The following is an 11,916-nucleotide window of genomic DNA, read 5'->3' on the forward strand; positions in this document are numbered from 1 at the left end:
CATTAGGCGCACTTGTGACGTTCGTAAATTAATTTACTGTCAGCCATTTATGTTTGCCAACAATAAGCGCCAACAACAAGACCGAATGGTTCCATTACTTTCTTCATTGACAAGCAAAAATTTGTGGCAAGCAACCAACAAACAGAACAAAAATATATAAGTATATATGTATAAATAAAAGTTATGGCAGTAAAAGTTTTATAATAAATAACATTTAGCACTCAACAAACGAGCCGCCAAATGAAATCAACAGAGATGCCTCTTAATCGTTTATCCCTAAACAGGATTTATGATTAAAGTCAGCCAAACAAATATAAACTGTGTATATATAATATCAATATGCTTATGTACTAGAGTCCTGCACGAATACACTCATTTGCCTCAGTCTTTCAAATACTTACAAATTTTCCTATATTTGGTTTGATAATATTGCTTCAGAACGAATGAGACGAGATGAAAAGTCTCGAAGTTTTGTGTTTCGTAGTTCCTGAATGTATCAAGCCGAACAAACAAAAACAAAATCAAAGCAAGCCGAAACAAATAAGAAAGACTACAAACGAAACAAATGAATACGGTACTTCTTTCCAGTTACTTGGTACTAATTTCGGATTTGCTTTACCGGATTTTTCGGTATGCCCTGCTCGTTTAAACTCATTCGTTCGTTTGAGATGCTTGATATACTCGATTTACAAATACGAGTAAGTGTGAAAACGAGTTCCGAAAGTGTAGAGGGATTTCGTTTTCCGTTTCGAATGTATTCATGCAGGTCTCTATTATGTACATATAAATTCCAAAAAAATATCAAAAATATATGCCTTTAAATGTCTACATAAGCAGAATTTCTCAGACTTTCTTAACTAGTTGAGAGTCTCTATTTTTAAGTCTCTAATAAATTAAATGTTTATAAGTCTTTTATTTTCGAATTTTGCCAATATGGCGAAGCAGGTCAGTTTTAATCATTTAATGTAAATAACTAGCCTAATCTAGTAATCGTTTTGTATAGGTTGGACTTCTCAATCAAGAGTGGAATTTCAGATACTTAATGTCTTTGGCTTTCTTAAGGAACAACCCACTCAAAAGGTACTCAAAACGTGCTTGATTCTATTTCCCTCGTCGAACAGGAAAAACATTTCGTCTAAGATTAATATTTGTAGTTCTTAAAGTTCATGATTGAGTCACATAGACTGGACTCAATCTTCTTAGGGAATACTTAATGATATGTATTCTTCTCTGTAACTAGTTCATTATCAAAATACAGCACCTTAACCCTTTCACATTAAGGAGCACATATATAACATTCACCTCAAATTGCTACCACAAGTTGCGGATATTATCTGAAGGGTTGTCACTATGCTAGAAACAGATACTTAAACTCTGTCCAGTTGGCGGCCCCGTTCTTAGTTGACTTGTAAACGGAAGCATGCGACTTGGACGGAAATTGCTGCACATGCAAGGCACGCAGCGGAGCACTTTACCCGACGACCCATTGCTGCTCCTCCTACTCCTCCTCCTCCCCATCATTCTGCTAGACCAATTGAAAGAGACGAACATGCTGTGGAATGTTTTTCTTTGCTCCTATGCGTTTTTTTTTTGTTTTTGTTTTAACAAATTAAAGTAAAAATTACAATGCATGGCATGCCATAAATACGAAAGTTTAAGACCTTGACAGCCATGACCAATTGACCCAATTGTTCTACCATACTTTGCATGTGGTGCCGAGGTGTTTGAGTGCTTGGGTAGTGGGTGACGTGCGGGCGAGTGAGGGGGGAGACCTGAATGTTTGCTTTTTGAGTGCCCGAAATTTGCAGTAGGTAAGCGAGTGGCCAAATTGAATTTTAAGCGCAAATCAAACCAAAACAAGGCCATCCTGGCAATCCTTAGCACAGCTTCAACCATTTTTTTTTTTTTTGGCTTGTGCATTGAAGGGCCAAACGGATATACGCCTGGGCCAATGACAAAAGAGAGTGTGTTGTGTGTTCTCTTAAATTGGCATACGCTCTCTCTTGCGAGAGTTTTTATCCGGCAGTCGGGCCACACGACACGACCTAGGTGAAGGCATCAAAGACACAGAGGCGCATACGGCATGTGGCGCGCTTTACTGGCCAACCAGTTTGCCGCAGTCTAGCAATGAACACGCAACGCGCGGTTGCCATAATATCCGTTTCATAGGATAAACAGCAAGGATAAGAAACGTATTTATCTGTGAGAGATCGAATTCAAAGCCAAAGGCAAAATCAGTTTGTCATTTAAAAAAATAAAGTATAAAATATTATTTACTACTACCACTTTTTTGTGAAATTTACGAAACAAGATACAGATTCGTAAAAGTGAGTGTGTACATGTGTGTGTGTGTGTCTGTGTAATGACCACTAGTGGGTATTACTTCCGGTGGACTCATCTTGCTGCTCAAACTATGTACGTACATATATTGAGTTTCATCTAAAGCCGCAAAATCCAACGGCTAGTTGCAAATTCACAACGTGCCACCGCCAACGTGCAACATTCACACCTTCACGTTGTCCTACGGGTCGGATTCGCATAGCATTATATTTTGGCAGCCGAAAACGAAAAAAAACGAAAAAAAGAAATGTTGGTTTAGTTTCGCCATTATCTCTATGCACAGAGAACTTCCAAAACGCTAGTGACTGCCTTTACCCCCGCCGTGTCGCGTCGCGTCGCATCGCACTTCTCTCTTCTCTCGTGTCGGTATTCGCAGAACGTGTCGCTAACCAAAAAATGCAAAACCTTCTCGTTGGCATGTAAGTGATATCCGTATGTAATGGTTATATTTTTCAGGGGGGGAGGGTGGCATTTTTAGTTTGCATTTGCGTTAGCCACCACCAACAACAACCAACGATCCCGCAATGACAGTATCAGCATCTGGCTAGCAACCAAACAGCCGCAATAAATTACCAACAACTTCATCTGGCAAGTCTGTGTGTGTGTGTGTGTGAGTGTGTCATGTTTGCCAATTGAAATGCAACTGCATCATGTGTGTGCCTACCTTAATTAAATTTTAGAAATTTTATCAAAATTTACGACACACACACACACACACAGAGAGAAAGTGTATCTGTCCATCATCAGTCGGACGACCTTTGACTACTTCATCCATAGTTTTTTTTGTATATGTTGGTACCTACATGTGCCGTGTTCTTGTGGTCAATAATATGACCATGTCGAAGCGAATGCCGCGGGCATTTTTCTTCTGTTGGCTTTTCCTGTACTTCTCGTTGCTGTCTCTTTTTTCTCTGGTCTTTTGGGCGTTTTGAAAAATTGGCAAAAACTAAAGTCAAACTTCAATGGAACGTACAAAAGGTCGACATGATTTATGTTAGGGTCATGCATCATAGTCCTAAACACACGCTGTGGCCGGAGAGATAATATTTTTCCGTCTATTACCGACTCCCAAGGAAAGGCCACATCTATCCGCATGGCCAGTGTGAATATGATGATGGTCTAAACAAATATATATATCAGTTGACCACAACTACAGAAGATTTGCACAAAGTTGATTTATGTTAGCTTTACTTAGCAAGATAAAGGATGATCCAAAATCTATATAGATAATTATCTAGAATAGTAATAAACTATAAATATTCATTTTCAGTTTAAAAATGTTTACCAAATTGTCTATATTTTGATATTTTCTATTATTAATTGAAAAGTTTTGAAACAGAAATTTCATTTCTGAGATTACTCCAAGGTCAAATATGCAAATTTTCAAAATTTATGTTTCTCGTTTTCAATCTTAGAAACCTTTAATTGAAATATATTTTATATTTAAAATTTTTATGTATCAAATTTTGCCTTACAATAGTTAAAGGACAGCATATTCTTAATTAAGTTAAAGGACAATTTCATAGCCAACGAATAAATGATGATTTATGTCGCACATTTCTGAAATGAAATTTATAGATTTTGGGAAATTTCAAAAGTATTAGTTACTTACTTGAATTTACTTATGTTTCATTTTAGCTAAAAAAAGAAAAACCAAACAAATCGTAATCAAATAAATTTTTATTTGTTTTTAATTTCTAAGCTGCCAATACAAAGAAAATAAATAATTAATTGATTAATTTTTTTGGATTTAAAAGTCAGTGCTCTCGTATACTCTGCAGTGCATGGAATAAAATGAATAATTCTGTTCCTTCCCCCCCCCATGCTGAAGCAAACAAATCGTAAATGTAGGCCATTATTTTAGTTTTAGCTTCAGTCGTAATAAATCAATGTTCTCGTTGCTCAAAATTAGTAAAATGCAAATAACATGACGTTGTTAATGATTTTACTCGAATAAAAAAGGAAATGGTAACACACACACACAGACACACAAACGTACACCCACTTAGATACACGCATACACCCACACACACACACACACAGAGACACATGAACATATTGTACTCGTATAATAAAAATATGAAACAAGGCAAAAGGCAGAAAAAAAAAACAAGTAACTGATGGAGAGAGTAAAAGGCCCTTAACGAATGAGTGAGTATGAGGCAGCAGCAGGGGGAGCAAAAGAGGAAGGGGAAATATCGAATACCCGGTGTTTTATCAATTGCCATATCGCGTGTTCAAGCGAGCAAAAATAATACCGAACAAGCAACAAAAGAGCTAAAAACAAAAATCCAAAAATGAATGAAAGCGAAATTGCTGGGAAATCGAAATGGGAATGAGAATGGGAATGGAAACAGGAATGAGAAGGCCAAATCGAAGAAATACATTTCTCGTTTCATTTCGCAAGGCATAAAGCGAGCGATCGAAATGTGTGAATTGCTGGCTAACAAGAAACTTGATAGCACTCACACACACACACACACACACACACACACACACACACACACACACACACACACACACCACACACACACACACACACACACACACACGCTATTGCTTCTTTTTCGATGCTGACGCTATTAGCCACTTATTTCGTACTATTGTTTGTCTGTGCGGCAAAAATTATGAGCACTCCTTGTATGGGTACACATATATATTTTCTGCTAATCGAACTTTATGTTTTGCATTCATGTAAAACGAATATTTTACGAGGATGTATGTATGTATGTCCCTTTGAGCAGATCCATGCCAACTCCTGTCAGTTTGCTACAAATGAACTGTTTATGTTAATAAATGAGCTCACCTTCATTTGAGGCCTCCATTCCCTCAAGCTGGAGCATTACATCATTAAGGCAACACCTGCTGCGTGTATGAGTATATGTGTGTGTGTATGTGTATGTGAGTGTGTGTCAATGTCAAGAGACGCCTACGCATTGGTGCCTAGGGCCGACATCATGTTCCCCGCGTCTTTAGGCATATTACAGCTAATTAACTTTTTTTTTTTTTTTTTTTCAATTTGTATCATGCATACTTATTTGCAACCATTCTGCAAAAACACTTGAAGAAATTTGCCAAATAATCCAAAAAGAATTAAATAGAGTTTAAAGTCATTAAATTTAGTTAATTGCCTGAAATATTTTCTTATTTAATGACTCATTAATAGACTAGAAATTAAAAAGGTTATCATCAATCACCTTGTTCTATGAAAAAGTTAAAATATTAAAGAAATGAAGTTATATGATAACGATTTAATAAAATAAAGAAGATTTTTTGACTACTTTCTCTTTTCTTTAAAAAGAAATATATAGCCTTTATAAAGACGTTTTTAAATCTTTTATTGGCAATGAGTAGGTCAGAATAAATTATAGTTAATTATTTAACCTAATTTTAAACTAAATATTCAAAACTTAAACCAAATTTTCAAATAAATCAATAGAAGAATAAAGCAAAAATAGTCCTTTACTTAAGTAAGTTAAGTTGAATTTTGATAACTTCCCTTCCAGGATGAGTCAAATCAAATTTGTTTTAACATTTCCATCTATTATAGAGAATCAAAGGTTTTTTAACTTGATTTATTTCTTTAAGTGTATACAGCATAAGACTTTCTTTTTTGTAAGGGTCTTGGTCGCTCTGTTGGGTGTTTAATAGCCGGAAATCTGTCTATTTCCGTTTGCCATGGCGTTGATTATACTTAATAGATGACCAACAGAAGCTCCCTTCAAGCTGATAATTTTTCTTTTCTTGGCCAACTTGATACTTGAGTATTAGTCCAGCTCTAATTATGCTCTAATTATACGTCATGCATGTTTGTATATGTGTGTGTGTGTGTCTAAGGCAAAAAAAGAAAAATCTCGTCTCTGATGTAATTAGAACTCAACGTATAAAAGGCTTGAGAGTAAGGAAGAGAGGGGCAGCCCTATTTGCACACCTGGGATAAGACAAGGTGAAACTTTGCAGACACCTTCAGATAATGGCGGCTTTTGTGGTTGAGTGGAACTTATGTATTTGGCTTATTTCTGATGCTCTCTGCTTGGTGGTTTCATTCTGCCATTGCCATTGCGTGTACTTAATTGGTGGTTGAATTATTATATAAAATCTATTTGTTTCTCATAATCAATATATGTAATATTTATGTGATTTCTTTTTCTATTTTCAGATAATTTCAAACCCCAAAACAAAAAAAAGAAGAAAAAAACAAACAACTAACAAAAAACGGAATCAACATGCCAGAATAAATAAATAAAAGAATCTATATAACTTTAACGATACATATCAAATATTAGTCTGATTTTCATTTTCTCGATTTAATCAAAAAAAAAAAAAAACACAAAAATTAATTATAGTACATATATACAAACTTACCTAATAATCAATATCAATAATCATATCAACAAGAAATCAAATTTATTTGAGATTTAATTAATTCTAAAACTTAAATATAAATAAAACGTGAATATATAAAGGTAGATTTATATATAATTAAATTTGTTGGCAAAATCAGCCTAAAGAACGAATCTTTTTCTAAACATACAACAGTGCGTATACGTGTTTTGCTTGTGTGTATTCGTGAGGATATAAGTTTGTAAGTGTTTTTCGTGTGAAGTGAATTGGCATTGTGTGTGAGTGTGTGTGTGTTTTTTTTCTCGTTGTTTTCTTTGCTCTTATTGTGCGAGTCGCGTCAAATCGCTTTGTCATGTAATGTCTTTATGCCTCTCAACGGATCAAGTGCTTAAACGATAAGCAAAAAAGCAGCTGCTGTGGATTTATATGCATAAATGAAAACACGCATGTCTTTGCCGCAAGCTGAAGTGAGGTTCAAGACAGGCAAAAAATACATACGCAAACGGATTAGCTGCAACATAACATAAAAAAAAACACAAACACACACATAAATACGAAAAGGCATAAAGGAAGAAAAAAAGTAGGAACAAAAAAAGAAAAACAAAAGCCCAGCAGGAAACTGTGCATAAGATCCCCCTCCCCCCCTCTCGCCTGTCGTCTGTCATCTGACGTCAACTGTGCGGAAATGGCCAAGCAATTAAGCTGTTAACGATGTACGCGCACTTAAAAGTCCCTTCGAGCAGAGACAGATACGAAAACGAAACGGAGAGCGCGCATAAAGAGGATATCTATGAAAAATGCATGCGCTGATTAATTCCAAGTAAGTAAGATGAGACTTTGACGTTTTATGATTTTATTTAATGCTTCTACTTGCCGGCTTAACGAGTTTGTTTTGCTTTCGGGCGAAAACAAACAAAAGGCCAATGCTTAATTTATACCCTGCACTTAAAATTCATATACCGACGAATGCTAATAAAGTTAAAGCAAAGTTCATGGCCCATTACCGAACACGTTTCACTCTATTCATCTCCTGTTTGGAGTGTATTCTACGAACTATACTACCTCAAGTATTTTTCAGTTGTCAATTGTTATTAGAAACTAACTAAACAAGAAATTCTAATAAATTTTTTTAAAATATTAAATAGGATTTTAAATTTATATCATTTATAAATTAATTCAATAAATTACCTTTTTCTTTCTTTCGAAATTTTGAATGCACTTTTATTTTCCATTTAGACAGCAGCTGTAAATGATTGAAAAGTTATTCAAATTTGTTATTAATTTAATGTCGTCTTTATAAGTTGGTTATATATATTTCTCGAGGATTTCCATATTAAGATGGTATGTCTATAACTTAATCGCATTTCCATTTATTCCTTTTCCGTGTTCTGACTCGAATAGACAGCCCTTTTGTGTACTGATTGTCAATTTACTGTTTCGGTAGTCCAAACAATTTTCTGGAAAATTTTCCACGTTTTATTTATGTAATTTAATTTTTTTGAAAAAAAAAATTAGATTACAAGCATTTTGCCTGAGTTACATTGAGAAAATGTAGCATACTTTTCTGAGCGCATCAAAAATGCGCACAAATTTATGGAAAGAGATATACTTACTTAGCTACGTGCCAGGATGGAAAAGCAAAACCGCAATTGTTATTCTCTTTGCTGATGTTGTTGTTTTTGTTTTGTTGCTGTTGCTGCTGTTGTTGTTGATGTTCATGTTGATGGTTGTTCGGTGGTTTTTTACTTGTACTAAAAATATAACATCCAAAAATGATTTTCAATGTAAGCATGGAAATAAAGAAAATCAACAAAGAGAGAGAACGAAAAGAAGCCTCAAGGTCTTGGCTTTTTATAGAATACTTATAGAAATAGAATATAGAGTTCTGTTGGAATTATCTATGCTTGTTTGTATGAATTTGTAAGTGTGTGTGTGTGTTGTAGAGGCATGTTATAATATTTTGTTGAACAAAAAATTGGACAGCCAAACAAATGCATAAGTTGAAAGCGAAAATCTTTTCGCAAGGCAGCTTTTCGAAAGTCATCTAATTCTCTCAATTCAAACACTTGGCCCTAAGCCCACAATATGCAGATATATAGAAATCTACACACACACACAGAAACAAATACAAACTTGTTTTGCAGGCGGCCTTTGAAAAGTCGATTGAATGAATGGGAAAGCAAGCCGTGTGACGTGTGTGGAGATCCAAGAGCTCAGCCTAAAACAGGCAATTCACAGGCAAGCTGGCAGCTTGGAGTCAATGGCGCCCATTCACCGGCTTAAATACACATACAAAAATAAGGCTGCGTATGCATACATATATTCACTAGTATATGTGTGGCATAAATCAAGCCCATACATATTCACACACAGGCACAAAACCACAGCCGATGGCGCTTAAAGACATTCTTGCAAAAAGTTTTTAGCTTCAGCATTTCAATCGTGTGTTTTATTGCTCACATATTTTATGCCGTTTATGCTCAAAATTCAACTCAATATGCGCGGTGCTTTGCTCTTACAGCCAAAGAAAGGAATTTCACTTGAGTCCTGCATGTCTATGTCCTGCGGCGCAGAGAGCCAAGTGTAGCAAAGGCTCCTCTTGGCAGCGTTCGGGAAAACCGCAATGCGGCACATTATGCGCGCTCTAAAAAAAAAAAGAAAAGAAAAGCAGAAATTTACTCCATTCCCGATTCCTGACTTGGCCACTTTGGCGACTTGGCGAAAGGGAAAACGCAGCCACGAAAGAAATGCGCAAATGTTTGCCCTACTGTGGTCGAGGTGGTGAGATGGTTGGTTCAGTTCCCGCTGCTCGTGAGGGGGTGTCCTGCCCATGACTGGACATGGGCTATTTATGTACCTTTTCGTTCGTTTCACTTTTATGCAGTTTAAAAACCTGAAACACCAAGTGTTTGCCCTAAAAACTATAACAGAACAGAACCAAACAGAAACCATAGAAGGCAAAGTAATTAATTAGTGTTTTAATATGCGTGAAAACATTTTTAAATATGGCAACTGCTGCTGCTGCTTTTAAAGCTAATGAAAACAGAAGCTGGTTCCAGCTTCTGCAATAAATTAAATCATATTTTCCTTTGTTTCTTTGACATTGCGCATACGCAACGTGGCCGTAATATGAAGTCTGCAGCAGACATGAACTTTAAATTTGTTTCTCCGATTGTAATTTAACTGTTTGTTATATCGTTTGCTTCAGGCCAAACAACGACGAAATCAAAAAGCAGTTAACAAAGTTAATACAAATAAATTAATGTCTTATATTAAGTTTTTTTTGGTTATTCAATTTTGTTCAACAACTAAGAAGGTCAAATTTTAACCATTGTTAATGAAATGTATTAATAAAGATTTTATTATAATCTGGCTACAGTTCGACATCTTTAAAATGATTCAAACCTTGCATTTGAGTCCACTAGAGAATAAACTTACTAAAAGTATTAACTTTTAGGCCAAAGTTTGATTTCATTAGAAATTTTTAAAAAATGGTTAAGTTTAGTTTTAGTTAAAGCGCTCTGTTTATTGGAATAGTTAGGAAAAACTAACTCAATTCAGCACGTCTTAATGTTAGAATAATGTTTCTTCTTCATTTTTGCCTCCTTCACTTATTCGTCATTTGCCTTTCTCCTTTCAAGGTAAAAGCGACTTGTTTATGTTGTTGCTTCTTCCAGTGTTATGATAAATTTTTATTATTCCTGTTTATTTTTGTGTCCTTTCAGAAATTTACAAGTTCAGGCTCTACTTTTCTCTCTGTTATCTCTTAGTTTTCTTATCAAAGCTCAAACCAGCTAAAAACTACAACCAAATAATAAGTAGTAACATTACAACTACTAAGTGTTTAAGTACTCCACTTTGGTAAACAATGGTTAAACTAACAATATTTATTTAAAATCAATAAAGAAAATCTCAGCCAAATGATAATTCATTGCCAACAGACTGCCTTTAGTTTGTTTTAATTACTTTGACAAATTTGTGTTAAAATTGTTTCAATCCTCTTGATGTAAAGTAAACTAAAGGCTCAAAGTAAACTTAAACATTTTGTTCTTGGTCTTATTGTTGTTGTCATGGCACATGGATTAAAGGTCGTTCATTGAAGTATGTACATGTTGCCCATGTATGAGAATAAATAGCTTGTATATCTTGATGTACCTCCTTCTGTGGTTTTAGTTCATTTCCTTGTTTGCTTGCGTCGTTCACATATTGATTTTTATTTACTAATGAAAAGTGAACATAAAAAAAAAGGAAAGACACTTAACCCTTTTTTTTTATTGAATCGACCACGCAATCTGCAGATGATGACGTCAGATAGTCAGTCAATGGCTACAGTTTGAATGAAAGCCTATATGTGAGAGGCGTCGATGCCTGAGAGAAAATTACACTTTAAAAACCAAAAACCACTGACACATAAGGAGCTGGTAAGGGCAAGGAGGAGGGCGAGGAGGTGGGGTGGGTGATAAAAGACCCTTGAAGAGCATACAAGCACACACAGCTACAGTCGTTGTTTCCATGATGTCTTTAGCTTTGGAAACGTTTAACCCACATAATTATTACAGTACTGAAAGGTTAACACGGTCAATGGCTGAATGAAAATAATGTGCGTAAAGTTGGGAGCCGATAATTGCAACGCCTGCTTGAGGGCGATGTAAATTATTGTTAAATATTTATACAACGGCCTACCAGAACAAAGAATGGGCTTACCTGCCTTCGAGCCTACGTTTGGCTGACTTCCCAGTTTCCCTTGCCGTTGCCCTTGCCTTATTCTGTGTCTGCTGTAATTGTGAATGTTAATTGCTGGCACACACACATATATATACAGCGATATAGCGAAAACAAATACATATACAAACAGACAGTGGAAACTATTCAGCCATAATTGCTGAGATATGGTTCAGTGGACTTGAATTCAGTTTTCCCGTCAGTTTTTACAGTTGCAGCGTTGCAGTTTATTTTTGTTTTTTCCCCATTTTTTTGGGTTTGCTACGATTGAGCGAATGGGTAAGTAAGCAATGCGCAGTCGGCTGCATGTGCCACTTCCGCTTGATAGCGTCATGCTGCCGGTTTCATATCCATATCGAGAGGGTATCCATGGCATACTCCGGGCATACCAAAGCCCAAAGATTGCGTGACATTTGCACGTTAGTCGCGAAATGCGTTTGTTTTGGACGATGACTGGGGACAGAGGAAATGTAACATTGCGATGGTTTATTAGTTGTTTGTCTGTTTTCA

The 11,916-nt window shown here is 35.7% G+C and overlaps 1 long non-coding RNA gene across 2 annotated transcripts in view; it reads right to left on the minus strand.

Moving 5' to 3' along the window:
• Window positions 1–7,875: 7,875 nt before the first annotated feature.
• Window positions 7,876–11,916, minus strand: part of LOC111519368 — a 28,747-nt gene continuing 24,706 nt past the window's right edge. Inside the window, exons 3-4 of one of the 2 annotated variants that reach the window (XR_002724338.2) lie at window positions 8,298–8,435; window positions 7,876–8,141 (exon numbers count right to left, since the gene is read on the minus strand). This is a non-coding gene — a long non-coding RNA (uncharacterized LOC111519368). The remainder of the gene's footprint in view (window positions 8,142–8,297; window positions 8,436–11,916) is intronic. The other variant, XR_006953802.1, reaches the window with a different exon arrangement.

Source organism: Drosophila willistoni, chromosome 3R, assembly GCF_018902025.1.
Source record: "Drosophila willistoni isolate 14030-0811.24 chromosome 3R, UCI_dwil_1.1, whole genome shotgun sequence".
In the NCBI taxonomy this organism is placed as follows: Eukaryota; Metazoa; Arthropoda; class Insecta; order Diptera; family Drosophilidae; genus Drosophila; species Drosophila willistoni.